Source organism: Hypanus sabinus, chromosome 21 (genome assembly GCF_030144855.1).
Source record: "Hypanus sabinus isolate sHypSab1 chromosome 21, sHypSab1.hap1, whole genome shotgun sequence".
NCBI lineage: Eukaryota > Metazoa > Chordata > Chondrichthyes > Myliobatiformes > Dasyatidae > Hypanus > Hypanus sabinus.
This window is the reverse complement of record NC_082726.1, coordinates 64,939,587-64,967,018: the sequence shown is the minus strand read 5'-3', so window position 1 is coordinate 64,967,018 and position 27,432 is coordinate 64,939,587. Positions and strand designations below refer to the sequence as shown.

Genomic DNA, 27,432 nt, shown 5'->3' with positions numbered 1-27,432 from the left:
AGGGAGAGGTATGAGGGTCGGGTACAGTGAGGGATGGGTATGAGGGACGGGTAGAGTGAGGGACGGGTACACTGAGCGACGGGTATGAAGGACGGGTATGAGGGTCAGGTATGAGGGTTGGGTACAGTGAGGGATAGTATGAGGCTCGGGTATAGTGAGGAACGGGTATGAGGGACGGGTACAGTAAGGGAGAGGTATGAGGCTCGGGTATAGTGAGGAACGGGTATGAGGGATGGGTACAGTAAGGGAGAGGTATGAGGGTCGGGTACAGTGAGGGATGGGTATGAGGGACGGGTAGAGTGAGGGACGGGTACACTGAGCGACGGGTATGAAGGACGGGTATGAGGGTCAGGTATGAGGGTTGGGTACAGTGAGGGATAGTATGAGGCTCGGGTATAGTGAGGAACGGGTATGAGGGACGGGTACAGTAAGGGAGAGGTATGAGGGTCGGGTACAGTGAGGGACGGGTATGAGGGTCAGGTACAGTGAGGGACGGTATGAGGGTCGGGTATAGTGAGGGACAGGTACCGCTACAGCGAGGGACGGGTATGGTGAGTCACTGACACAGCGAGGGACAGGTATGAGGGAAGGGTACAGTGAGGGAGAGGTATGTGGGTCGGGTATAGTGAGGGATGGGTATGAGGGACGGGTAGAGTGAGAGACGGGTACAGTGAGCGACGGGTATGAGGGACGATATTAGGGTTGGGTATAGTGAGGGACGGGTACTGCTACAGCGAGGGACGGGTATGGTGAGTCACCATCACAGTGAGGGACAGGTATGAGGGATGGGTACAGTGAGGGAGAGGTATGAGGGTCGGGTATAGTGAGGGACGGGTACAGTGAGCGACGGGTATGAAGGACAGGTAGTGAAGGAGGGGTATGAGGGTCGGGTACAGTGAGGGACAGTATGAGGGTCAGGTATAGTGAGGGATGGGTACCGCTACAGCGAGGGACGGGTACAGTGAGTCACCGTCACAGCGAGGGACAGGTATGAGGGACGGGTACAGTGAGGGACAGTATGAGGGTCGGGTATAGTGAGGGATGGGTACCGCTACAGCGAGGGACGGGTACAGTGAGTCACCGTCACAGCGAGGGACAGGTATGAGGGACGGGTACAGTGAGGGACAGTATGAGGGTCGGGTATAGTGAGGGATGGGTACCGCTACAGCGAGGGACGGGTACGGTGAGTCACCGTCACAGTGAGGGATGGGTACATTGAACTAATTGCTTGCAACAGCATCACAGGTTTGTTGGTTCAAACACCACACAAATATAAATTATACATTAATTATATCAGACAATGACAAATAGAATAACTCCTCCTGTAGAAACTCCAAGACCAAGTGAAAAGGCATGCTGCGAGAGGGCAAAGACTGCTCACGTAATCTGTGCCAATATCAGATCCAGATTTATTTATCACATGTACATTAAACATGCAGTGAAATGCGTTGTTTGCATTAACAACCTACACAGCCAAGGATGTGCTTGGGCAGCCCGCAAACGTTGCCACATACTGGCACCAACATACTAAATAAAGCCTGCCCAAAATGCTTAGCAGAACAACCGAAACAACAAAACAAGCTTTTTCCCATAATGACTTCTAGTTCCCTGACCCTTTCATCTCATTTTCTCCACGGATGTCCAGTCCTTACACACATCCAACCCCCGTCAGGGGGGTCTGAAAGCTCTCTGCTTCTTCCTAGATAACAGACCCACCCCTCTTCTCCATCTGGCAGAACTGGTCCTCATTCACAATAATTTCTCCTTCAGCTCCTCCCACTTCCTTCACGTAAAAGGTGTAGCCATGGGCACTCGCACGGGTCCCAGCTATGCCTGCCTTTTTGTGGTGAACTACGTGTGCCTGTCTGGACATGCCCCTGCTGACTGCTCCTGTGGCTCATCCCACAGACCCCGGTATAAAGGCGATCAAGGCCTGAGCCCGGCCTCTCCGTCTCCAGGATGTAGTATGGTGGTCACTCACTGCTGGTTCCTTCTTCTAGTTAATAAAAGCCGATATCTCGCCTCCACGTCTCAGAGTGAGTTATTGATGGTGCATTAATTTTATTGACTGGAAGTTTTAAAACATGGAAACCGTTTTACGTCCGGGAAGGTTGAAATTGGACCCCCAAGACCCTGAAGCAGCTCTTGCTTTTGAACTCTGGCTTGCATGCTTCCAATCATACTTGGAGGAGGTTTGTGCGACTGACCCTGCCGTTATGCACAGAATTCTCCTCTCGAGGGTCACCCCAAAAGTTTATTCCATTATCCGGGACCTGCTGGCCTACGATGGGGCACTGGACGCCCTCAAAAGACAGTACCTGCGGCCGGTGAACACCGTTTACGCAGACAAGGCCCACCCCCTGGTCAAGTCTACCACTTTTCCCCTCTCTGCTGAGGCCTGCGCGGCCTTCAGCTGCATTAAAGGGGACATTGCCAAAGCTACGATGCATGCGGTGGACAAGACCATTCCCTTCCAAGTGGAGTGTGACGCCTCCGATTTCGCTATGGCTGCTACCCTCAATCAGGAAGGCAGACCAGTAGCATTCTTTTCTTGTACCCTCCAAGGCTCTGAAATTCAGCACTCCGCGGTGGAGAAAGAAGCCCAGGCCATAGTGGAGGCTGTTAGGCACTGGAGGCACCATCTTGCTGGCAAAAGGTTCACCTTGCTGACCGACCAGCGCTCGGTTACGTTCATGTTCAGCAACCAACAGCGGGGCAAAATCAAAAATGATAAGATTTTGCGGTGGAGAATAGAACTCTCCACCTACAACTATGATATCCTGTACCGGCCTGGCAGACTCAATGAGCCCCCTGATGCCCTATCCCGGGGAACGTGTGCTAGCACACAGCTCGACCAGCTGTACGCCCTCCATGCACAACTTTGCCATCCGGGGGTCACCCGATTTTACCATTTCGTGAAAGCCCAGAACCTGCCGTACTCCCTGGAGGACATCAGGACGATGACCAGGGACTGCCAAATTTGTGCTGAGCGCAAACCGCACTTCTACCGTTCTGAAACGGTGCAACTTATCAAGGCCACCCGCCCTTTTGAGCGACTGAGTGTTGACTTTAAGGGCCCACTTCCCTCCACCGACCGCAATGTCTATTTTCTCAATGTTATCGACGAGTACTCACGGTTCCCCTTTGCCATTCCCTGCCCCGACACCACTGCCACGTCCGTCATAAAAGCCCTGCGCCAGCTCTTCACTCTGTTCGGATATCCCTGCTATATCCACAGTGATAGAGGGTCCTCCTTTATGAGTGTCGAGCTGCGCCAGTACCTGCTGGCTAGGGGCATTGCTACTAGTCAGACCACGAGTTATAATCCCAGGGGAAATGGACAGGTGGAGAGAGAGAATGCCACAGTGTGGAAGGCCACACTTTTAGCCCTTAAGTCAAAAGGGTTGCCGGTCTCTCGATGGCAGGAGGTCCTCCCTGAGGCACTCCACTCTATCCGCTCTCTGTTATGTACGTCCACCCATGCCACCCCTCACGAACGCCTATTCTCTTTTCCCAGGAAGTCTGTCACTGGGACCACCCTACCAGTTTGGCTGACGTCCCTGGGGCCAGTGCTGCTCCGGAAACATGTGAGGAGTAATAAATACTCCCCGCTGGTCGAGAGGGTTCACCTTCTACATGCGAACCCTCAGTATGCCTACGTGGTCTTACCTGATGGGCGGGAGGACACGGTCTCCATCCGCGACCTGGCGCCCGAAGGTGCAGCAGACCACTACCCTGAACACTCTCCGGTAACTATGAACCCTGTACCTGAGGTGACACCGTGCTCACCAGGCCCTACACAGACTCCTCACGACACTTGTATACCGGGCGTTTCGTACGCATTTATACCAGGCGCCTCGCACATGCGTGAGGGATCACTGGCGCCTAGTGGGCTGGAACCAGCACAACCTCTGTCTCCTGTGCAATCACCAATGTCGCTGGCATCTGTGCAATCACAGCCGGTGCTACGTAGATCGCAGTGACAGATTCAACCACCTGATAGACTTGACCTGTAAGAAACTTCGCCACATGGGGACTCTTTTAAACAAAGGGGGGGGTGAATGTGGTGAACTACGTGTGCCTGTCTGGACACGCCCCCTGCTGACTGCTCCAGTGGCTCCTCCCACAGACCCCTGTATAAAGGCAATCGAGGCCTGGGGCCGGCCTCTCAGTCTCCAGGATGTAGTATGATGGTCACTCACTGCTGGTTCCTTCTTCCAGTCAATAAAAGCTGATATCTCGCCTTTACATCTCAGAGTGAGTTATTGATGGTGCATCACTTTTAACTGGCTACGTGGAACAGTCTATGTTCCAAGCCGACACTCTCCAACTCTTCCTACACTACATCGATGCCCCCATTGGTGCTGCCTCATGAACCCATGCGGAACTCATCAATTTAATCCACTTTGCTTCCATCTTCCACCCTGCCCTCAAATTTACCTGGTCCAACATCTCCCTCCCCTTTCTTGATCTCTCGGTGTCTCTCTCTGGAGACAGTTTATCTGCTGATGTCTATTATAAACCCAAAAAAGACCAAGGCAACATGTCAAATGGCTGGCGTCCTGTTGCACTCACCTCAATAATGAGCAAATGCTTTGAGAGGCTGGTCAAGGATTACATCTGCAGCTTGCTACCACCCAAACTGGACCCCCTACAATTCACCTACTGACACAACTGATCGACAGATGATGCAATAGCTACAGCTCTACACACTGTCCTTACACATCTGGAGAAGGAGGATGCTTATGTGAGAATGCTGTTCTCATTCAACACCATTATTCCATCCAGGCTCAACAGGAAGCTCAGAGATCTTGGCCTTTACCCTGCTTTGTGTAGCTGGATCCTGGACTTCCTGTCAGATCACTGGTAGGTGGTAAGAGTGGGCTACCTCACCTCCACCCCTCAGATTCTCAGCACAGGAGTCCCTCAGGGCTGTGTACTAAATCCCCTCCTTTACTCCCTGTCTTCCCATGACTGTGTCACCACCCACAGCTCTAATCTACTAATTAAATTTGCCGACAACACTACATTGATTGGCCTAATCTCAAACAATAACGAGGTGGCCTACAGGGAAGAAGTCATCTCTCCGACAGTGATGTCAAGAAAACAACCTCTCCCTCAATGTCGCAAAAACAAAGGAGCTGGTCATCGATTACAGGAGGAATGGAGATGGGCTAACCCCCAGTGACATCAATAGATCTGGAGTTGAAAGGGTAAACAGCTTTAAGTTCCACTTAAGTGAAGCAATATAGCAGCATAAAAGCCAGGACCAACAGGCTCTGGGACAGCTTCTTTCACCAGGCCATCAGACTGATTAACTCATGCCGATTTGAGTGTATTTCTATGTTACATTGACTGTTCTATTTAATATAAATTACTACGATTTCACATTTTGACAGAGAGGTAACAAAGATTTTTACTCCTCATGTACGTGAAGGATGTAAGAAATAAAGTCAGCTCAGGTTGATAGGTTCTTGATTAGTACGGATTGACAAAGATTAGAGGGAGAAGGATTGAGAGGGAAAACAGATCAGCCATCATCTAATGGCGGAGCAGACTCGATGGGCTGAATAGCTTAACTCTGTTCCTATGACTTATTTATTGTCTTATCTGTTTCGTAGGTATGTCAGATCCAAGCTGAGAAATTCGCCTATCCTTAAACCTATCAGAACTCCTGTCAGTGACTAATCGTTCACTTGGATTGTTACTCGTGCACATTGGCCACCACATTTGCCAAACCACCTCTTCCATTCTGATGGGGCATCAAGTGTAGTTCACAGTCCAGAATCAAAGTCACAGTTAATTTATTATGAAAGTACATATATGTCACCATAAACAACCCTGAGATTCATTTTCCTGTGGGCATTTAAAGGATAATAAAGAAATACAATAGAATTTATCACAAGAATACATGCACAGAATGACAAACAACCGATGTGCAAGAAAAGGGAAATTGTGTAAACTAAAAAAAATGAATAATACTAAGAAAATAAGTTGTAAAGTCCTTGAAAGTGAGTCTGTAGGTTTTGGAATAAGTTCAGCGTCGAGGTGAGTGAGTTACCCACGCTGGTTCAGGAGCCTGGTGTCTGAAGGGCGATAATTATTCCTGAACCTGGTGATGTGAGCTCTGAAGCTCCTGTACCTTCTGCCCAATGGTAACAGTGAGAAGAGAGTATGGCTCTACTGACTGAAGAACAAAATTCAGCCCACCGCCCCTGAGATTTGGGATATGAGGGGAGAACAGAGGGTCTGCGGTTGAGACAGGTTCGAGACGGCAATTAAAGATTTATTCAACATTGTGCTCTTGTGATTCAAATGTCATTTACTTTTAAAACCCTTGAAGGACATTGGCAGTCTCAGTGCAGTGAGGCAAACATACTTCAGAGGCAAATGTCTCAGGCAATACAAGAAAAATGTTCAACAGAATGGAAAATATGCCATTAACCTTTCCAAAGTCTTACATCTAAATGACCTAATTGAAAATGCTGGAGGTAACATAACTAGGTGAACTGGATTTGGATTGTCATGTGTGCAATCATTAGGCACAGCCGAAAGACTAATTTTAAACTTGAACTAGATTAGTTTTTTAATGGAAGCTTAATTTCTGTCCCAGGTTCAAGACTATGAGCACAAGATCCCCGGTGGGTTCCAGTGACCAGTTCTACCTGGGTAGGATTCTTATAGGTTCCCAGACACAAGCTACCATTCACGGAACGTAGAACATTACAGCACAGTACAGGCCCATTGGCTCCCAATGCGCTCACTCTTCAACCTACTTTCGGATCAACCAACCTTTCCCTACAGCATAGCCCTCCTCTTCTCTTCATCTACGTGCCTATCTCAGAGTTTCTGCAATGTCCTTAACTTATCTGCCTCTGCAGCCACCCCAGGACTATGTTCTATACACCCACCAATCTCTGTGTAAAAAAACCTGTCTTTGACACCCCCCTATAAATTTACACCTCTTCGTATTAGTCATTTCTGCCCGGTGAAAAAGTTGCTGGTTGTCCACTCTATCAATGCCTCTTATCAGCTTGTACACCTGTATCAAGTAGCCTCCGTTCCCTCAAAAGAGGATAGCCAAGACTCGCTCATCCTCTCTGTACTGACTGTACTTCCATTGGAATGTTAGTTATGAAGGCAGTGAGAGGATGGAAATGCTGACAGACAGACAGACATACTTTATTGATCCTGAGGGAAATTGGGTTTCATTACAGTCGCACCAATCAAGAAGTGTAGAAATATAGCAATATAAAACCATAAATAATAATAAGTAAATTATTCCAAGTGGAAATAAGTCCAGGACCAGCCTATTGGCTCAGGGTGTCTGACACTCTGAGGGAGGAGTTGTAAAGTTTGATGGCCACAGGTAGGAATGACTTCCTATGACGCTCAGTGTTACATCTCGGTGGAATGAGTCTCTGGCTGAACGTACTCCTGTGCCTAACCAGTACATTACGGAGTACACTATGTGGGCCAATCATGAGAACGGTTTTCTGCTCGTTTGCAAAGCAATGTTGCATGGGAAACTGGGCAATTAAAGGGAGTAACGTGGAGGCCAGGAACATCCAGTGCTCACAGCACCGCCTCTGTATTAGCCAGGAGGCTCAGAAGCATGAAGTCCCACATGAACAAGTACAGCTTCTTCCTTTTAACCACTGTTCTTGAACCAACCTCATCACCACTTCAGCAACACTAATATTACTTTGCATGACAATTGACATGTTTTGTTCTAATGTGTTCTTTCTTATATAATTTTGCATAATTTTCTTTCATTCATGTTTTCTTGAGAAGTTTTTGTGTCTAATGTGTCTGTGATGCTACTGCAAGTTTTTCATTGCGCATGAATAGGACCATACATTTGTCTTGGTAACACATGCAAAGTGCAGGATGAACTCAGAAAGTCAGGCAACATCCATGGAGGGGAATAAACAGTCAATGTTTTAGGATGAGAGACATCTCCTGCTGAAGGGTTATGCAGAAACATTGACAATTTACTCCCCTCTTGTCTTGAGATAAAAATTATGTCCTTGCCAAACGCCTCGGTTCTATCCACAAATGTGACCTGTGGCCCAACATTTCAAACTCATCTACCATTCCTAGCTGACCTATTGACCACTGTCCAACCCAAAAGATGGAATGCACCAACTTCTAGAGCAATATCTTAACTTTCCCTGATGCACCAAACGGCCACTTTTCATGAACACAATTCAGATGCCACCCTAATTTGGAAACTTAAAACACATTCCCAAAATGCAACATCCTGTTCTCCATCTCCTAAAGGCGGGGTTGGGGTTCAAAGCTCTTAAGCAAGGTCGGGAGGATGCAGCACTCAGCAACTCCAAACCATCACAATCGCTGCCTTAAGGCAATGTAAACAAAAGGCTGGAGGAACTCAGCATTCGTAGAGGGGAATAAACACTCAACATTTTGAGCCGAGACCTTTCATCAAGATTGAAGAGGAAGGAAGAAGGATCCAGAATAAAAAAGTGGGGGGAGGAGAAGGATTACAAAATGGCCGATGATAGGTCTGACCAGGTGAGAGGGAGGGTGGGTGAGGGTGAAGGACGGGACAGGTGGAAGAAGTAAAGGGCTGAAGAAGAAGGAATCTGACAGGAGTGAGTGGACCATGGAAAAATTAATGCACAGAATGGTACAGGAACTCAGCAAGCCATGATGCAAACTTAAACAGATCCACAAAGTGGCCAACCTGTTCTCCATCAACCAAAGGTGGGGGTTTCAAACCCCTTAGCGAGTTCAGGAGGATGCAACAGGTTAGTGAAACACTGAACAAACCCCACACTGTCTCAGTCTCTGTCTTAAGGCAACGTGCACACACAAAATGCTGGAGGAACTCCGTTTCGGGCAGCACCTGTAGAGGGGAGTAAACATCAACATTTCGGGCTGAATCCCTTCAGCAGGAGACATCTCTCATCCCAAAATGTTGACTATTTATTCCTCTCCAAAGATGTTGTCTGACTTGCTGAATTCCTCCAGCACTTCGTGTGTGATGCTCAAGATTTCCAGCACTTGCAGAATCTCCTGTGTTTATCACTGCCTAAGGCAGAGACTTTGTTCTGTGTTGAACAACATGGCACTGTGTTGAAGAGTAGGAGGTTCTGGTAACTAGCCAACATTTATGCCTCAAAGAACATCAAGTAAATCACATCATCTGCTCATTGTCACACTGTTGACTGGGAGGCTCATACTGTGAAAATTAACCACTCTAAATCCAGCATTATGATAGGAAATAGATCTCAAAAACACAAAGTTTCAAGTAAATTTATTATCTAAGTATGTATATGTCACCATATTCAATCTTGAGATTAATTTTCTTGCAGGTATTTTCAGTAAATACAAAGAAATACAGTGGAATCAACAAACAGCTACACATAAAGACTGACGATCAATATGCAAAAGACGACAAACTATGCAAGTACAAAGTAAAGCACAATAAATAAATAAATGCTACCAAGGACATGAGCTGCAGAGTCCCTGAAAGTGAGTCATTGATTGTGGAATCTCGAAGGGAGATAAAGCCCAAACAAGAAGGTGGGAGGGGAAGAAGTTTCCAGGTGATGGGTGAGACCAGGTGAGGGGGAAGGTGGGGTGGGTGGGGAGGAGCAGAGGTGAGAGGCGATATCGAAACATCAACTGCGTTTTTTTCCATAGAGCCTGCTGAGCTCCTCCAGCATTTTGTGTGTGTTGCTTCAGATTTCCAGCATCTGCAGAATCCCTTGTTTGTAAAGTAGGAAGCTAGGAGGTGATAGGTGGAAGAAATAAACAGCCTGTTTATGATAAACAGTCCTGATTCAAGTCTAACCTTATCACAGGACAATTGACAATGACCAGTTAACAGGCTTACCCACATCTTTAGACTGTGGGAGGAGATCGAAGAATCTGGCGAAAATGCATATATTCCGTGGGGAGAATGTGTAGAGACTCCTCACAAAATTGTGCCGGAATTGAACTCTGAAAAACCCCAAGCTGTATTAGCATCACGCAAACTGACATGCTACTGCGATGCCTCTTGTGGAAAGAGTGCTCAGTTTGAAGAGTTAATATCTCCTAGATGGACAAGGAAATTACAATCATTATGAAAATGGCACAGAACAAATTGTTTGATCTGTTGACGGAGTAATCTCCAGGTCCAGCTACCTTACATATTCACTCTTGTGACACAACTGTTGCATTACATTTTTTTCAACCCTGCAACCAAAGGCTCGTGGATTATTAGGTTCTAATAATTATTAGATTATTAGGTGATAACAAACCTGAAGGAATGAGCAATTTTTACAAGTTAACTACTGGTAAACAGTGATGTGTGTGTGTGTGTGTGTGTGTGTGTGTGTGTGTGAGAGAGAGAGAGAGAGAGAGAGAGAGAGAGCGCGCTCTGTTACCCTGTTACTGCAATGCAACTGTAAAGACATTCTATAAAGCTGTTTACATTGTAAATAATTTTATATAATTCTTTACAACTGTGAAGTACAGAGCAAGATGTACAGAGTGCTGGAGGAACTCAGCAAGTCAGACAGCATTTTTCGGCAGGCATTCCCAACCTGGGGTCCATAGACCCCTCAGTTAATGGTAAGGTTCCATGGCATAAATAAAAAGTTGGGAACCCCTGATCTAAGGTGAGGAATAGAGTCAACACTTTGGGCTGAGACTCTTTATTAGGACTGGACGAGAAGTGAGCATAACCCAGAATAAGAGGGTGCAGGCAGGGGAAAGCGTACAAACTGGCAGGTGATGGGTGAGACCGGTAAGGGGCATCGTGGATTGATGGGGAGAAAGGGATGAAGTGAGAAGCTGGGACATGATCATCAGAAAAGGCAAAGAGCTGAAGAGGAAGGAATCTGATAGGAGGGGAGAATGGTCCATAGGAGAAAGGAAAACCAGAGGGAGGAGATGGGTTGGCAAGGAGAAGGGAAAGGGCAAGAGAGGAAACAGAATCAGGAATGGAAAATGAGAGAAGAGCGAGGGGTGAGAAATCACCATTAGTTGGAGAAACCAGTGATCATATCCTTCAGGTTAGAGGTTCCACAGACCGAATTATTGGATGAGGAACATGAGGTTCATTGCTTCTGAAGTGCTTTGAGGGCATTTTGAAACATACGAAAGGCGGTTTAGAAATGCAATTACAAAACACAGATGCAACAATGATGCAGCAAAACAGCTACATTCACACAGATCTAGTAAACCTGGTTCAACCTTGAGCTTGGGCGATGTCTGTGGTGTTACAAGGATTACCCCTTAGTAATAACGATCAGGTAGACACAGAGAGAATCTGTTGTTACTTACAAATACCTTTATTATCTCAACAGAAAAGCAAGAGAATTTATGCAAACTACATTCCCTGAACCTCCATGAACAGTCAAAGAGCAGTGAGGGTAATATCCGGGACTATACTCCAACGTGGGGTCCCCACATCCGCAATAGTTGGTCTCTGGAGAGATGTCTCTGCCTAACATTCGAAGCCTCTCATTTGTATACACTTTCCTTACCAGTTCAAATGTTGCATTTCCATCTCGTTGATCGAGCTCATCTGACAGACCTATGTCACCTTCTTATTGGCTCTGGTCCAAGCCAGCGTCCATTTATTGCCTTCTTCCACAAGTGAGAAATGGTAATTTCTGGCTCTTTGTTCTACATCAGTTACCAAACCAGTAACCACCTCAAATCACTTCGGCAGACGCAGACACTACCATTCACAAACTTGTATGTTACATCATACCAAAGAGCACATCACAAATAGCTTCTTATTTGGAAATGATCTCTAGTCCAGCAGATTACACAGACCATCATTGTGTCTACTTTAAAACACTGATTCAACCGAGCAAAACCAGTTCAAAAAATGGAGGATGCAGAGCAGCTTCACAAAATGATAGCCTCCATTCCTTCAACCTCAAAGAAGGCAAGAACAAAGACAACTAGTTTGTCGATTTCCACTGTCCTTGATTCATTCAAGTTCAGTGATTTGTAGACTGCAGTTCCTTCTGGCCAACAGAGGAGTCTGCACACCTTTGCACTCTGCTTTCCTAAAGATGAATTGGTGGTTTCACTGGCTACATAAAATATTGTTAATGTAAACAATCAAGGAATGAATCAAAAGAGAGTTGATCTTGTGAAAGAGGAAATATGTTGTGAGGATTCAGAGAAATGGGGGGTGGAACTAAGAGAGTCATAGATCACTGAGCACAAGAGAAGTTTTTCTGCCCAACTAATCCATGTTGAACTGTCACACTGTCTAGTCCCATCGACCTGCACCTTACTCCTCTCAACCATGTACAGGGTACTTATCCAAACTTCTCTTAAACGTTGCAAACAAATCCTTAGCCACAACTTCCGTTGGGAGCTCACACCACCCTCTAAAGTTCCCCCTCGTTTCCTATATTTCATCTTTCACTCTTAACCTATGACCTCTAGTTCTAGTCTCACTCAACCTCACAGGAAGAAGGCTGCTTGCATTTACCCATCTATACCCCTCATAATTTTGTAATGAGTTAACCCTTTCTGTATCATATTAAGTTAATGTCCCCTGGTTATAAGCCTATGGCTGCAGAGACCTTCCTGCCCTGTCTAGTTTAGTTCCTCAGTTGTACCTTCTCCTCTGTATTACACTCAATGGCCACTTTATTAGGTACAGGAGCGGAACCCGGTGCGGTCTTCCGCTACAGCCCACCTACCTCAAGGTTCGACCTGGTGTGCTCTTCTGCTCATCGCTACTATAACACGTGGTTACTTGAATTACCATTGCTTTCCTGTCAACTTGAACCAGTCTGGCCGTTCTCTTCTGATTTCTCCAATTAACAAGGCATGTTCATCCACAGAACTGTCATTCACTGGATGATTTTTTTTTGTTTTTGACACCATTCTCTAGAGTCTAGACTGTTAAGCATGAAAATCCCAGGCTATTAGCAGTTTCTGAGATACTCAAATCACCCCATCTGGCACCAACAATCATTCCACACTCAAAGTCACTTAGATCCCATTTCTTCCCCATTCTGAAGTTTGGTCTGAACAACAACTGAACCTCTTGACTGTGTCTACATGCTTGTATGCATTGAGTTGCTGCCACATGAATAGCTGATCAGATATTTGCATTACAAGCTGGTGCACAGGTGTACCTAATAAAGTGGCCACATAGTGCATTGTTAAACTCCCCTTTAGTAGTTCCTCCCCCATATTAAGTCCGACAGAACACTGGGTTTGGGTGAACCCCAGTGCAAGAACCAACTACAAGACAAAGAAGCTTCCCCCATTTTTGTTGTGTCTCAGCCATCTGTAAGCACAGCATTAAATCGGTTGCTAAAAATACGGATCAAAGTGCAGAGGAAGAGAAGCTTGTAAGATTCACAGTTTGTAAACTTGTTAAGTGGCGGATGGAGACATGGTGCAAAATATTTCAACTTGCTGCTTCAGAATCAGAATCAGGTTTATTATCACTCGCATATGTCGTGAAATTTATTTTGCAGCAGTGGTACAGTGCAATGCATATTAATTTGTTTAACTATAAATTACAATAAGAACTTAAAAAAACAAGTAGTGCAAAGAGGACAAAAAATCATTGAGGCAGCATTCATGTCCATTCGGAAATCAGATGATGGAGCGGAAGAACCTGTTTCTGAATCGTTGAGCGTGCGCCTTCAGGCTTCCCTGATGCTAGCAATAAGAGGGCATGTCCTGAGTTATGGGATGATGTCCGTAATGATGGACACTGCCTTCTTGAGGCATCGCCTTTTGAAGATGTCCTCATTGGTGGAGAAGCTCATGCTCTTGATGGAGCTGGATGTGCTTACAACTTCTGCAGCTTAGCCCAATCCTGTGCCGTAACCCCACCATACCGCACGGTGTTTTCCGAACCTGTGCACTGGCCCCACCACACCACATGGCCATTCCAAGAAACTCTTGCATTACTTTTAATCTTTCAAACTCAGTGGGATTTGGAATTTGCGCAGCTATTGTCTATGATTTTGTAGTGCTCTGAGTCTAAGTGAGAAGGCTCTGGTCTGAGTTATATTTTTATTCAGAGATACAGCAGTTCAAGTGTGTCGTATTAAGGCAGCGATTGTGACAGTCTGGAACGCCACAATTTATTTTTATTTTTATTTCTGTGCAATATGGAGTACTCCCTTCCAACCCCACAAGCCACACCGCCCAGCGATCCTTGACGACCCGATTTAGCCCTAACCTAATTACAGGACAATTTACGATAATTAACCTACCCCATGCGTCTCTGAGCAGTGGGAGGAAATCGAAGCACTGGGGAAACGCATGCATTCCACATGGAGGACGTATAGACTACTTACAGAGGACACTGAGACTGGACCCAAACTCCAATGCCCTGAACTGTAATAGCGAGCAGGACACTAACCGCTGCGCTAGCATAACATATTGCATCCTCCTGATCTCTGAACCCTACCCCCACCTTTGTGAGCTGGAGAACAGGGTTGTCACTTTGGGAATGTGTTTAAGCTTGCAAATAGGGTCTGAAGTGTGTTCACATAAGATGGTTGTTTGGTGCATCAAAGAAAGTCCTACAAGTTGCCATAGTCAATCTTTTGGGTAGGACAGTGGCCAAGAGGTCAATATAGGAAGTCCCACACCACCAGGTTCAGGAACGGTTAATCATCCGGCTCTTGAACCAGATGGGATAACTAAACCTACCCCAACAATGAACTGATTCGACAACCTATGAACTCACTTAAAGGACTCTCTATAACTCATGTTCTCAATATTTGTCGCTTATTTATTTTTCTCCTTTCTTTTTGGATTTGCACAGTTTGTTGTCTTTTGCACACTAGTTGCTTGTTGGTGTTTGTTTCTGTCGTTTTTCATTGAGTCTTTGTATTTACTGTGAATGCCCACAGGAAAATGAATCTCAGGGTATTATATGGTGATATATACATATTTTGATAATAAGTTTACTTTGACCTTTTAAATTTTGGCCTGAGCCCAAAATTTCATACACAAAGATCTTGGCAGAGATTTTTGGGCAGCACTGCCAGAGGGGCTGTCTTTCAAAGGAATATAAAGACGAGTCTATATGTGTGCTCTCAAGCAGAATCCTGTACTATTTTATGAGGGTGACCAAGCTGTCTCATCATATATCTGGCCTTTAAACGGAGAACAGGTCCTTCGGCCCAGCAGGTCTGTTCCAGCCATGATGCCAGCCTAACTAATCGCATGAAGCTCTGCTGTCCGTGGGAGCTTGCTGTGCACAAGATGGCTGCTATGTTTCCCACCCTGCAAATGTGAATTTGCTTATTGGCAATAGATAGATAGATAGATACTTTATTCATCCCCAAGGGGAAATTCAACATTTTTCCAGTGTCCCATACACTTGTTGTAGCAAAACTAATTACATACTGTATTTAACTCAGTATAAATATGATATGCATCTAAAATCACCCTCCCAAAAAGCATTAATAAATAGCTTTTAAAAAGTTCTTAAATAGTTTACTAAAGTGCATTGAGTGGTAACTTAAGCTCAGTCCTAACCCCGGCACTTTAACATGTCTTGCCCCTGGTGGTTGAATTGTAGAGCCGAATGGCGTTGGGGAGTAATGACCTCTTCATCCTGTCTGAGGAGCATTGCATTGACAGCAAACTGCCGCTGAAGCTGCTTCTCCGTCTCTGGATGGTGCTGTGCAGAGGATGTTCAGGGTTTTCCATGATTGACCGTAGCCTACTCAGCGCCCTCCTCTCTGCCACCGATGTCATACTCTCCAGTTCTGTGTCCACGACAGAGCCCGCCTTCCTTACCAGCTTATTAAGACGTGAGGCGTCCCTCTTCTTAATGCTGCCTCCCCAGCACGCCACCACAAAGAAGAGGGCGCTCTCCACAACTGACCGATAGAACATCTTCAGCATCTCACTACAAACATTGAATGACACCAGCCTTCTGAGGAAGTACAGTCGACTCTGTGCTTTCCTGCACAGGGCATCTGTGTTGGCAGTCCAGTCTATCTTCTCGTCTAACTGCACTCCCAGATACTTGTAAACACTCTGGAACCCCTGGGGGGGCATAGTCTTAGAGCAAGAGGGGAAACAATATGTGAGGTGGAGCTTTTTCACCCAGAGGCTGGTGAGTACATTGAATAAGCTGCCAGCAGAAATTACAATGGTATCATTTAAAAAGTACTTGGACAGGTACATGGCTGGTGGGGCTTGGAGGGATAGAGGCTGAATGCAGGAAAATGGGACTAGTTGAGTGGTCACTGTGGTCAGCATTGAGTGGATGGGCCAAAGGGCATGTATCATGCTGTTTTGCTCGTGGACTCTATGACCTACTATATGTCCCCTTCTTGCTACTGCCATCAGGGAGACGGTACAGGAGACTGAAGACCCACATTCACAAATCCCATCTTCTGAGTCTGAAAGGAATTTTACTGTATTTGTGAAAGTCCCTGAGCCCTCATTACTCCCAATTTTATGCACTACAGTGGATTCCTTTCACTTGCTACAGTGCATTGGTTAATCAAGGCAGCAGATTATTTGGGACAATTCTTAAAAACAATATCTAATTGAGAAAATAGCTGTGATTCCCTTTGTTTATTTGGGATGGGATGCCATTTAATTGCGCCAGGAGACTGGTGCCAAGTTGTATGGCCATTAGACACTACACTTGCTAAGAAAGAACAATTTTTAAATAGTCTCAGTTGTGTACTTGTGTTCAAAAAGCAGTGATTTTTGACACTGATAGTTGCCGAGAAATAAGCTGTAAGACAATTCTGAACTGTTTTGCTCATTGTGGCTTCAAGCATTCAGTCTTTAAACAACAGATGCCAATAACAGCCAGGAGTGAAAATTTAAACAATTTCACTACTTCAACAAGTTAGAACCTATGAAGAATTTGAAGGTATTGACAATCATCTTGAAGGTTACAATGAAAATGAAGATTTGGAAGATGCATTCGTTGAAAGCATTGTTTGAAGGCAGTCCATTATCTACACGAGATGTGTGCGTGGAGGTACACAGGATGATTCCTCCATCAATAATTATTAGGAACTACAGAACTGTAGTAGTTTTGGTAGTGCTCTAATTGTTCTTTATTTCATCTAAATATATAATTTCCTACTCAGTTTGTCTTTTTATACTTCTCTAATTATTTCCATGAAACTTCAGCTCATTGAGTCATCTGTTTAATTGGGCCAAAATACACTGGACCCAATTAACCTGAATCCGCTTCGAATCATTTATAGTAATTTTTTGAAGGCATCATCTTTGTCATTACCTCCATGGTTACTTCAAGGCTGGCTTCTGCACGAAAATCCCAAACCCGTGACCGGCTGTCTAAAGGTACTGACACATCAAGAGATGCTGATACTTGTGAACAATTTACCAAACATGTGTTCAGGTCAGTGGAAACAAACTCATCCTGGAAAACTGCAGGTGGCGGCAAATATGAAGTGTTGCTATCGACCTGAAAATGGAGGGTATCGATGGGCTGAATGGCCTGATTCTGCTCGTGTCTTATGGCATCTAACAACAGCCTGAGCAGCGCTGAAGATCGGTTCTTCTTACGAATGGTACCTCAGCATCACTGGAATTTATTGCCAAAGCAGATTTATCCCCAAAAAAAGGGAGTGATAAGCCACTTTATTGAACAACTGCAATACAAAACCTTCACCACCTCAGACATGCCTTCTTCTTACTAGTACGATCAGGTTACAGGAGCGTGAAGACCCACACTCTATGATTCAGAAACAGTTTCGACCCTCTGAGTTTGAAAGAAATGGTTCATGAAGACTCATTTTTCTTCTTTTCTGCACTATTTTGTCTTTTATCATGAATTTTATGTCCTTGCAATGCACCACTGCCACAGAACAACAAATTTCTCATCATGATAATAAATCTGATTCAGAAATGTCAGGTGGGGTATGTCAGGATTTAAGCACAGCAAAGGTGATAAATTTCCAGGACAAGGTGCTGTCACACTCGGAGGGGTATCTGTAGGTAGTGGCACTCACTGCTCTTCAAGTTACAGCTGTCAATCACCTGAAAATGCCTCAAATGAAAGTAATTTAACTTCTCGCAGATGTGCCAACCAGATGTTGTTACCACCACCAAACCTGGGGGAAAAGATTTCCTGCTCATTATATCTGAGTAATTGTCCTTATCTGTAAAACTAACACAATTAAACAATTAGAATCTGCACTCGCGAAGCTACAGAAACAATCCTGTTCCCTCTCTAATCTATGTTAAAATACTAAATTCATTTGCATTTATATAGAGCCTTTTACATCCTCTGGACATGAAAATGTCTACATACTTCCGAAGTATATTCACATCTGAAATACAAGAATTAGAACCAGGTTTTAATGTCACCATCATATGTTGTGGAATATGTTGTTCTGCACTAGTAGAACACTGCAATACATAGTAATCAAAAAAGAATGTGAATTCCTGCAAATATACATATGTTAAATAGTTAAATTAAATAAGTGGTGCAAAAATAAACATTTTTTTAAAGTAGTAAGGTCGTGTTCATGGGTTCAATGTCCATTCAGGAAATCAGATGGCAGAGGGGAAGAAACTGTTCCTGAATCATTGAGTGTGTGTTTGCAGGCTCCTGTATCTTCTCCCTGCTGGTAGCAATGACAACAGGGCATGTCCTGGGTGCTAGAGGTCCTTAATGATTGATGCCACCTTTTTAAAATCATGGATATTCCATAGGACAATCCCAATATCAGCAAGGTGCACATTCAGTGTTCGTCTTCAAAACTGATGGGAAAAACTAGACTAAATACATTTTATCTAGTCTAACACACACAAAACTCTGGAGGAACTCAACAATGGAGCAGCAAAATCATAAACATGAGAATCCTGAAGAAGGACCTTGGCCTGAAATGGCAACTACTCCTTTCCATAGATGCGCTCTAACCTGCTGAGTTCCTCCAGTATTTTGTCTAGATCAGGCATTTGTAACTTTTTTTATGCAATGGACCAATACCATTGCACAAGGGGTCTGTGGACCCTAAGTTGGGAAGCCCTGGTCTAGAATCTTTTTTTAACACATCTCATACATTTAATGAATGTTCCATGGGTGGTCGCTGGAAACCAAAATAAAATGGAGAGAGGGCTCTCTGTAGAACATCACAGGTTGGTTAGACAAATTCATTTGGATGGGAGTGGGGTATGTCAAGTGTCTCAAGTTGAACAATCAAGCAGCAAAACTTGTCCATGTAGAAATCGCGCAGCAGGAAAGATTGAATCTTAGGTGTACTAAGTGCTTCTAATTCACTAGTCACTGACTCCCAATCAGAGAAGCATCATCACCTTCTACTTCCTATCACTAAGCCAAATTTTGGATCAAATTAGACAACTTGCCTTGATTCCAGATGTCTTAACAACCTCGACTAGGCAACCATTGTCAAATACCTTAAAAAGACCCATCAAGGACTCACCAACCAGACGATGGCCTTTACTTGCTGAGACATTCTGGCACAAAGTACAGGAGCCTTTGGCCCAGCAACAGTTGTTACCCTGCAACCATCGGGCCCTTGAACTGGCGTATAACCTCACTCACCAGGACTCTGATTCTCTGACCTGCAGACTAACTTTCAAGCATTCCTTACAACTCAAGTTCTCAGTATTTTTTATTTGCACTGTTTGTCTTCCTTTGCACATTGGTTGTTGACAGTTTTTGTCTGTTTATGTATAGCTTTTTACAAATACTATTGTATTTCTTTTTTTTCCCCTCTGTGAATGCCTGCAAGACAATCAATCATACACATACTTTGTAACAAATACGTACCTCCACTATAATTTTACTTCGAACTTTTGAACTCCATATAGATGTCTGCACCCCCACCTTCATCAATCTTCTTAATTACCTCCTCAAAAAACTCGATCAAATTAGTTCTTCTTTAATAATGGACCTTTCTATGTTGGAGAGCAGACTTCCTTTGCATTGACAACTACTTAGCTACCCGGGGCAGCTTGACCTACGCAGGGTGATGACTGGATGGGATGGAACTTCCCCGAATGAAAACTTTTATTGGAAAATTTACAACCGATGGCTTAGAGCCATCTACTGTAAATCACAGAGAATAAACGTTTCATTCCTAAAGTGCTTCACTTAGTCTTTGAAAAATCATTATTAATGGAAAATTGTTCAGCCCACAGACAAGAAAGGAATTTCAGTAACCTGACCTGTGAATCCAAATTCAACCACGGAGGAGAAAGATTATCATGGTTAGTCAATCCGTATATGTATCCTACATGTATATTGATTTTGGTTTTATGTAAAAAAAAGATTAAGAGCGGGTGTTTTTAATCAAAGGGCTAAAGATGTATTAAACCAAAATTTACATCTAAATAAATGCCAAGACAATCAATGCCATTGTCCTCTGATGAAACTTTCATAGTAGCATTTCAAAATATATAACACAGAATTAATGTACACAAGTTCCATTGAGATTTATTCCTTCTGGGCTAGTTTGACTGAAAGCTTCATTAGAAGAGGATAACAAAACACTTCAGTACCATAAAAATGCTCTCTAGAACATTACCACTCCAATCAATTACACTGCACTTTAATCTGCAAGAGATACCAACTGCACTGTGGTCCAAAATCATCAAAGAGCATTCAATACTGTGCAAAAGTCTTAGGCACATATATACTGTATATAGTGAGGTACCTAAAACTTTTGCACAGTATTGTACTGGTCAACATGGACTGGAGAGCAAGTTTGCATATCTGGTTTCTCATTTCCATTTTGTTAATGGGCAGTGTGGAAAAGCACTGAAAGGGATTTAAAAGGATGCAACCAGAAATAAGAGATGTGCTACCACTCTCTTTGGGTGTAAATATGAGTATTAAATAAAAACTTTTACTGTATATTTTTGAAGTGGGGAAATATCATTTTGCCACACACAGAATGCCTTATGTTTCTCTTGGGAGATTCTTGGCAATGTTTTGGTCACTTTTGTCAAATCAATCTTGATGACATCTCTGTAAAAGCTAACATGGCACACGCTGGGCTTGTAGCAAAACGGCTGGAACAGAGTGTACAAGACCCAAGTGGCTGGCGAGCCTTGGTTAGAACCACTCACAACAACCTGGAGGGCAGACGCCCAGCAGTACTAACCGCTGCCGAGAAAGACAGAAAGCACTAGCAGCAACTCCACTCCCAGATCCAGCCGTTTCCATGTCCTTTGTCACTCAGCAGCCAGCTACGAACACACAACAGGACTACACAAATCTAACTTTACAAATTATGGACTCACTTTTCACAACCCTACAGCTCACGTTATCTTTATCTATTTATATATTTGTATTTGCAGTTTGTCCTCTCTCGCACACTGGTTGCTTATCAGTTTGTGTGTGTACTTTTCCATTTACTCAATTGTCCTACTCAATGTCTTTGTTCTACTGTGTCAAGTCAAATCACGTCACTTTTATTGTCATTTCAACCATAACTGCTGGTACAGTACATAGTAAAAATGAGACATTTTTTCAGGACCATGGTATTACATGACACAGTACAAAAACTAGACTGAACTACACAAAAAAAAACTAGACTACAGACCTACCCAGGACTGCATAAAGTGCACAAAACAGTGCAGGCATTACAATAAATAATAAACAAGACAATAAGGCAGTAAGGTGTCAGTCCAGGCTCTGGGTATTGAGGAGTCTGATAGCTTGGGGGAAGAAACTGTTACATAGTCCGGTCGTGAGAACCCGAATACTTTGGTACCTTTTCCCAGATGGCAGGAGGGAGAAGAGTTTGTGTGAGGGGTGCGTGGGGTCCTTCATAATGCTGTTTGCTTTGCGGATGTAGCGTGTAGTGTAAATGTCCGTGATGGCGGGAAGAGATACCACAATGATCTCCTCAGCTGACCTCACTATCCGCGGCAGGGTCTTGCGATCCGAGATGGTACAATTTCTGAACCAGGCAGTGATGCAGTTGCTCAGGACGCTCTCAATGCACCCCCTGTAGAATGTGATGAGGATGGAGGGTGGGAGATGGACTTTCCTCAGCCTTCGCAAAAAGTAGAGACGCTGCTGGGCTTTCTTTGCTATGGAGCTGGTGTTGAGGGACCAGGTGAGATTCTCCGCCAGAAGGGCCTGTACTGTGCTGTATTGTTCTATGTTCTAAATTTAGTGTTCTTAACGATCTCTACTGAGGAGCCATCGATGTTCAGCGGGGAGTGGTCACTCCGTGCCCTGCACAATAAAATGAATCTCAGGGTAGTATATGTTGACATACATGAACTTTGATAACAAGTCTACTTTGAAATTGAACTAACTATAAGGAAGGACTGAACGGGCAGCAGGGCTCCCCTCTCTCACAGAGGAGGCTGAGAAATGACCCAGTACAGGTCTTTAAAAAGATAAATGGGTTGGTTGCATGAAACAGAGGTAAAGGAGATTTCCCTCTCATGTTCTCATCATTCAAAGCACTGAGTGAAGAAGTTGGGATATTATGCTGCAATTGGACAAGATATTGGTGAGGCTGCATTCAGAATATCGTGTTCAATTTTGGTCACCCTGCTATGGGGAAGATTCTATTAAGCATCCTGAGTGGCGGGGTGGGATACCTTTCTACCAAATGAGGTGTAAAGTGCTCCTTCCCTTCACTAGCCTGCAGGTCACCCTTGGGCAAGGTGTAGCACCTGGTTGTCCCCCTGATCAGGGTCACATAAAGCATTGGGAGCAGGTGGTGGATGGTCGTACGAGCAGCCGGTGCATATCTCAAGTCCTGGTTATGCGACCACTGACGCCAGGCGGCGAGTCTCTGAAGAGTATTGATAATGGCTGGGATCACCAGTCTTGTAAAGACACTGCCCAGAAGAAGGCAATGGCAAACCACTTCTGTAGAAAAATTTGCCAAGAACAATCATGGTCGTGACAATGACCATGACCTCCCACGTCATACAACATGACACATAACAAACAAATGTACAGAATGTACAAAAAAGCATACAGAAAAGATTTATAAGGATGTAGCCAGGGGTCAAGGGACTGAGTTACGGAGAGAAGATGACCAGGCTGAAGCTTATTCAGTGGAGCGTAGGAGAATGACAGGTGATCTTACAGAGATTCAAGATTGTTTATTGTGATTCGTCAGTACAGAAACGTATAGGAGGACTGGGCAGATGAGATCTATGGAGAGATTTAACAGTCACTGGGTGTTCGTTGGTCTTTCATTAACTGGGTTCTATTGGGTTTCTTTGTTTTGTGGCTGCCTGGTAGGAGACGAATCTCAAAGTTGCATAATTTATACATACCTTGATAATAAATATACTTTGAACTTTGTCAAATGTACAAGAGCACATCCCATAAACATTTAAACTGAAGAAGATCGCCAAACACAGGACGAGACGCTAAAACACTGTGGCTGCCATCTTGTGCATCTCATAATGAGCAAGTTGGATTTTATTACAACAATCCATCAAAGATCTGGATATGTTCATTGATCTTAGACCCTTTGGATTTGATCTCTCAACTTTCACATTTCTATCCTTCAACCACAGTAGTTCACAGCAGTACCCAGAGTAGAATATCACACCGTATTTATTTTTTGATCGAGGCACAGTGCAGAACATGCTCTTCAGCCCTCCAGCCATACCACACAATTTAATCCTTGCCTAATTTACAATAATCAATTAATAGAAAGGGGCAAAGGGCCCAATTCTGCTCCTATATCTTATTGCCTTAACCTACCAACTAATATGTCTTTTGGACTGTGGGAGGAAACCTGAGCACCTGGAGGAAATGCTTGCAGTCACAGGAAGAGCGTATAAACTCTTTACAGGCAGCGGTGGGGATTGAATCCCAGTCACCTGGACTGTAAGGTATTAATGCTAACCACTACAAATAATGTGGGGGAGGGGTGGGGAGCCAAGAGAACCAAGAACAGTCCTCCAGCTTAACCCTCTCATCATTTTTAAATAACCACACTTTTCTGAATATCATAATTTAGCAAATGATGTCTAAGTCCTATTTCTTGGCAGATTTTATACCCTAGTGAGCTAGGGTCCTTCTGGGACATAAACTGGAATTTTGCCCAGTCTAACAGCATTATACAACCATTCCCTGACCCACGGCAACAGCCTGAGATACTATTGTTCTTCCAACAATTAATTTACAAAAGCTGTTTTCAAAGCCACTTTGTGCGTGTATGTTCGGAAGGGTGGGGGCAGAGCGTGGGGGGAGAGAATGGGGTGGTTGATATATTAAACAAGAGATAATACAAAAAAAAAGGAACAGAAAATGGAAAGTGAATGATTGAAGAGAGAAGCAGAGAGACAAGAAATAAGCTAGAAAGGCGAGAGGCATAAATCACTTAGAAGTCCTCACAAACACTATAACCATCACCCAATTAGGTTATGGTATTTGTGAGCATTAACCAAATATACTTCTTCCAAGTAATTCCATACCAGCAGAGACAGTAAAATGTTGTGAACGTACAATGATTTATGCAGCAGATTTATTAAATGTACATTTCATGACTGTGTGCCAGAGAAAATTGTCTCACGATGATGCAGCCCACCTGCAGAGACAGACGATGAAAATCTTAATTAGCTTTCCTGAGATCTAATGAAGTGAGTCAAACGTTATGAGGGAATTTATCCCCAAGGTAGGTAATAAATCTGTATTAGTTCCAGGAGACATTTATTCTTCTTCCTACCCCTGCCCGCATCTATACAAGGTCCAGGAATTACAGCGAATTCTCTGCATATTCCATCTCACAGATGCATCCCACAACTGTAATTTGTAAATGAATCAAACATATCTGACATGAGCCCTAGTGGTTTTATGACAGAAGCTTTCAGTGAATGAACTCTCCATTATCCACCAAGCCTTTCATTACAACTCAAGAAAGACGGAATGTGCTGGAATCTGAAGCAACAAGATGCTAGAGGAACTCAGTGAGCCAGGCAGTGTCTAAGGAGGTGAGGGGAGAAAAGAGCTTCAGGTAAGACACTCCCTCATCAACTAACTGTCCATTCCCTTCCGTAGATTCTGCCTGAGTGCTGAGTTCCTCCAGTTGCCAGAATTAAAGATTAGCTTTATTCGTCACAAGTGCTGTGAAATGCATTGTTTGCGTCAAATCAGTAAAGATTGTGCAAAGGGAAAGCCCGTGAGTGTCACCATGGTTCCAGTGCTAACACAGCGTGCCCACAACGCACCAACCCTAATCCATGCATCTTTGGAATGTGGGAGGACACCTATGCAGTCACAGGTGCCTGCCTCACAGACAGAGGCAGGAATCAAACCCCAATCTGAGGTCACTGGTGCTGTAAAGCGACTGCGCTAACTGCTAAGCTACAGTGCCATCCCATCACTTAATAACCTCAGAGACTCTGACTTCCAAAAGATCATCCTGATTTGGAACTACATAACCTATCTTTCATAATTCTTCCCAAGAGCAGCAGGGATATTTACATCACACGGTCACCATCATCTTCGCATGGGCAACAGCAGGTCAGTGCCTAACACCAGTTCTGGACAGCAAAGGGTATATCCGCATCTGCTCCCTTGTCCCCTCTATACACACGCACACTCACACAGCTCCCAACTGTGGGGTGAAGTTGGCCCCAAACCATCCTTCCAGCTGAGGCAATGCCTCACCTGCATAACTGCTGGGTTGTCTATTGTGTCCGGTGCTCCCAATGCGTGCTCCTCTGCATTGGTGAGATCTGTCATAAACTGGGGCACTTCATCAAGCACCAACGCTCCATCTACCAGAAAAGGAATTCTGATTCCAACTCCCATTTCTGTTCCGACATCTCAGTCCATGGCCTCCTCTTGTGTCTAGATGAGGCCACCCTCAGGGTGGAGGAGCAGCCTCTTATATTCTATCTGGGTACCCTCCAGCCTGATGACATAAATATCAATTCCTCCTTCCAGTAAAAAAAAATTCCCTCCCATCCCCTCTTTTATTCCTCACTCTGGCCTCTTCCCTCTTCTCACCTGCCTATCGCTTCCCCCTGGGTCCCCTCCTCCTTCCCTTTCTCTTATAGTCCACTCTCTACAATCAGACTCCTTCAACTTTAGCCAGAGATTTGGTGAATCTGTGGAATTCTTTGCCACAGGCATCTGCGGAGGCCAAGTTCTTTATGTGTATTTAAGGCAGCGGCTGATAGATTTTTGGTCAAAACATGAAGGGATACCGTGTGGGGGGGGGGGGGGCAGGAGATTGGGGCTGAGAGGAAAATTGGATCACATGATGAAATGGCAGAGCAGACTCAATAGGCCAAATGGCCTAATTTTGCTCCTACATCTTATGCTCTTTCCTGTCTACCTGGTATCACCTATCACTTTCTACCTTGTCCTCCTTCCTCTCCCCCCACCTTTTTATTCTGGCATCTTCCCCCATCTTTTCCAGTCCTGAAGGGTCTCAGCCCGAGACATCAATTGTTTATTCCTCTCCACAGATGCTGCCTGACCCGCTGAGTTCCTCCAGCACTGTGTGTGTACGTTGCATTGTTTTGCTGCTGTTGGGAAGGGTGCTTCGGAATGAAGCAAGAATGCAGGAATGGTGCATTTCCAAATTAGATCGGTGTTTCAGAGCTTGATGTCACTGAGGTGAATTCTAAACTGCTGAACTTTGTTACAACACAGTGAAGCCCCTTCGACACACAATGTTGTGCCAACCTTTTAGCTTACTCCAAAATCAATCTAACTCTTCCCTCCTACACAGCCCTCCATTTTTCTGTCATCTATGTGCCTGTCTAAGGGTTTCTTATAAGTCCCTAATGTATCCCTGGCAGCACATTCCACAGACCTACCAACCCTGTGTAAAAAAAACAACCGCTGACATCAACAAATCATTTTAAAGTTATGCCCCCTCATATTAGCCATTTATGCCCTGGGGAAAAGTCTAACTGTCCACTCGATCTATGCCTATTATCATTTTGTACACTTCTACCAAGTACCCTCCTTCACTGCAAAGAGAAAAGCCCTAGCTCTCTCAATCCATCCTTGTAAGACATGCTAATTCAGGTAGCAGCCTGGTAAGTCTCTTCTGCAAGTTCTCTGAATTTTTCCACATCCTTCCTTAATGAGACAACCAGAACTGAACACAATACTGTCAAGTGTGGTCTAACCAGAGTTTTACGGAGCTGCACTATTACTTCATGTCTTTTATTCTTCTTGCTCTTTCTACTGATTGGCTGATGGATGGACAGCCACGGGTTCATGCACACATCCATACAGGAAACAAAGTAACTGTGACAGTTTCCTTGGAATTTGCCAAATATTACAGCTGTGGCATGGGCTAATCTTGTGTTCTAACCAATGAGATCAAAAAGAGGGTGGAAACATGGTGCTTACCGATCGGATGCTGAGCGGGGGAAACAGGCTCACTGGTTAGAAGTATCTCAACTGTTTAAAATTTCGCGTCACACCATGCCAACAGTCAATTATTTCACTAATTCAATATTGTGTCTGTGCTGAAGCACTGGGTATGTAAC

The 27,432-nt window shown here is 44.4% G+C and overlaps 1 protein-coding gene across 2 annotated transcripts in view; it reads right to left on the bottom strand.

Moving 5' to 3' along the window:
- ndst2a (N-deacetylase/N-sulfotransferase (heparan glucosaminyl) 2a) overlaps window positions 1-27,432 on the bottom strand; it is a 501,430-nt gene that overhangs the window by 389,993 nt on the left and 84,005 nt on the right. The window lies entirely within an intron of this gene.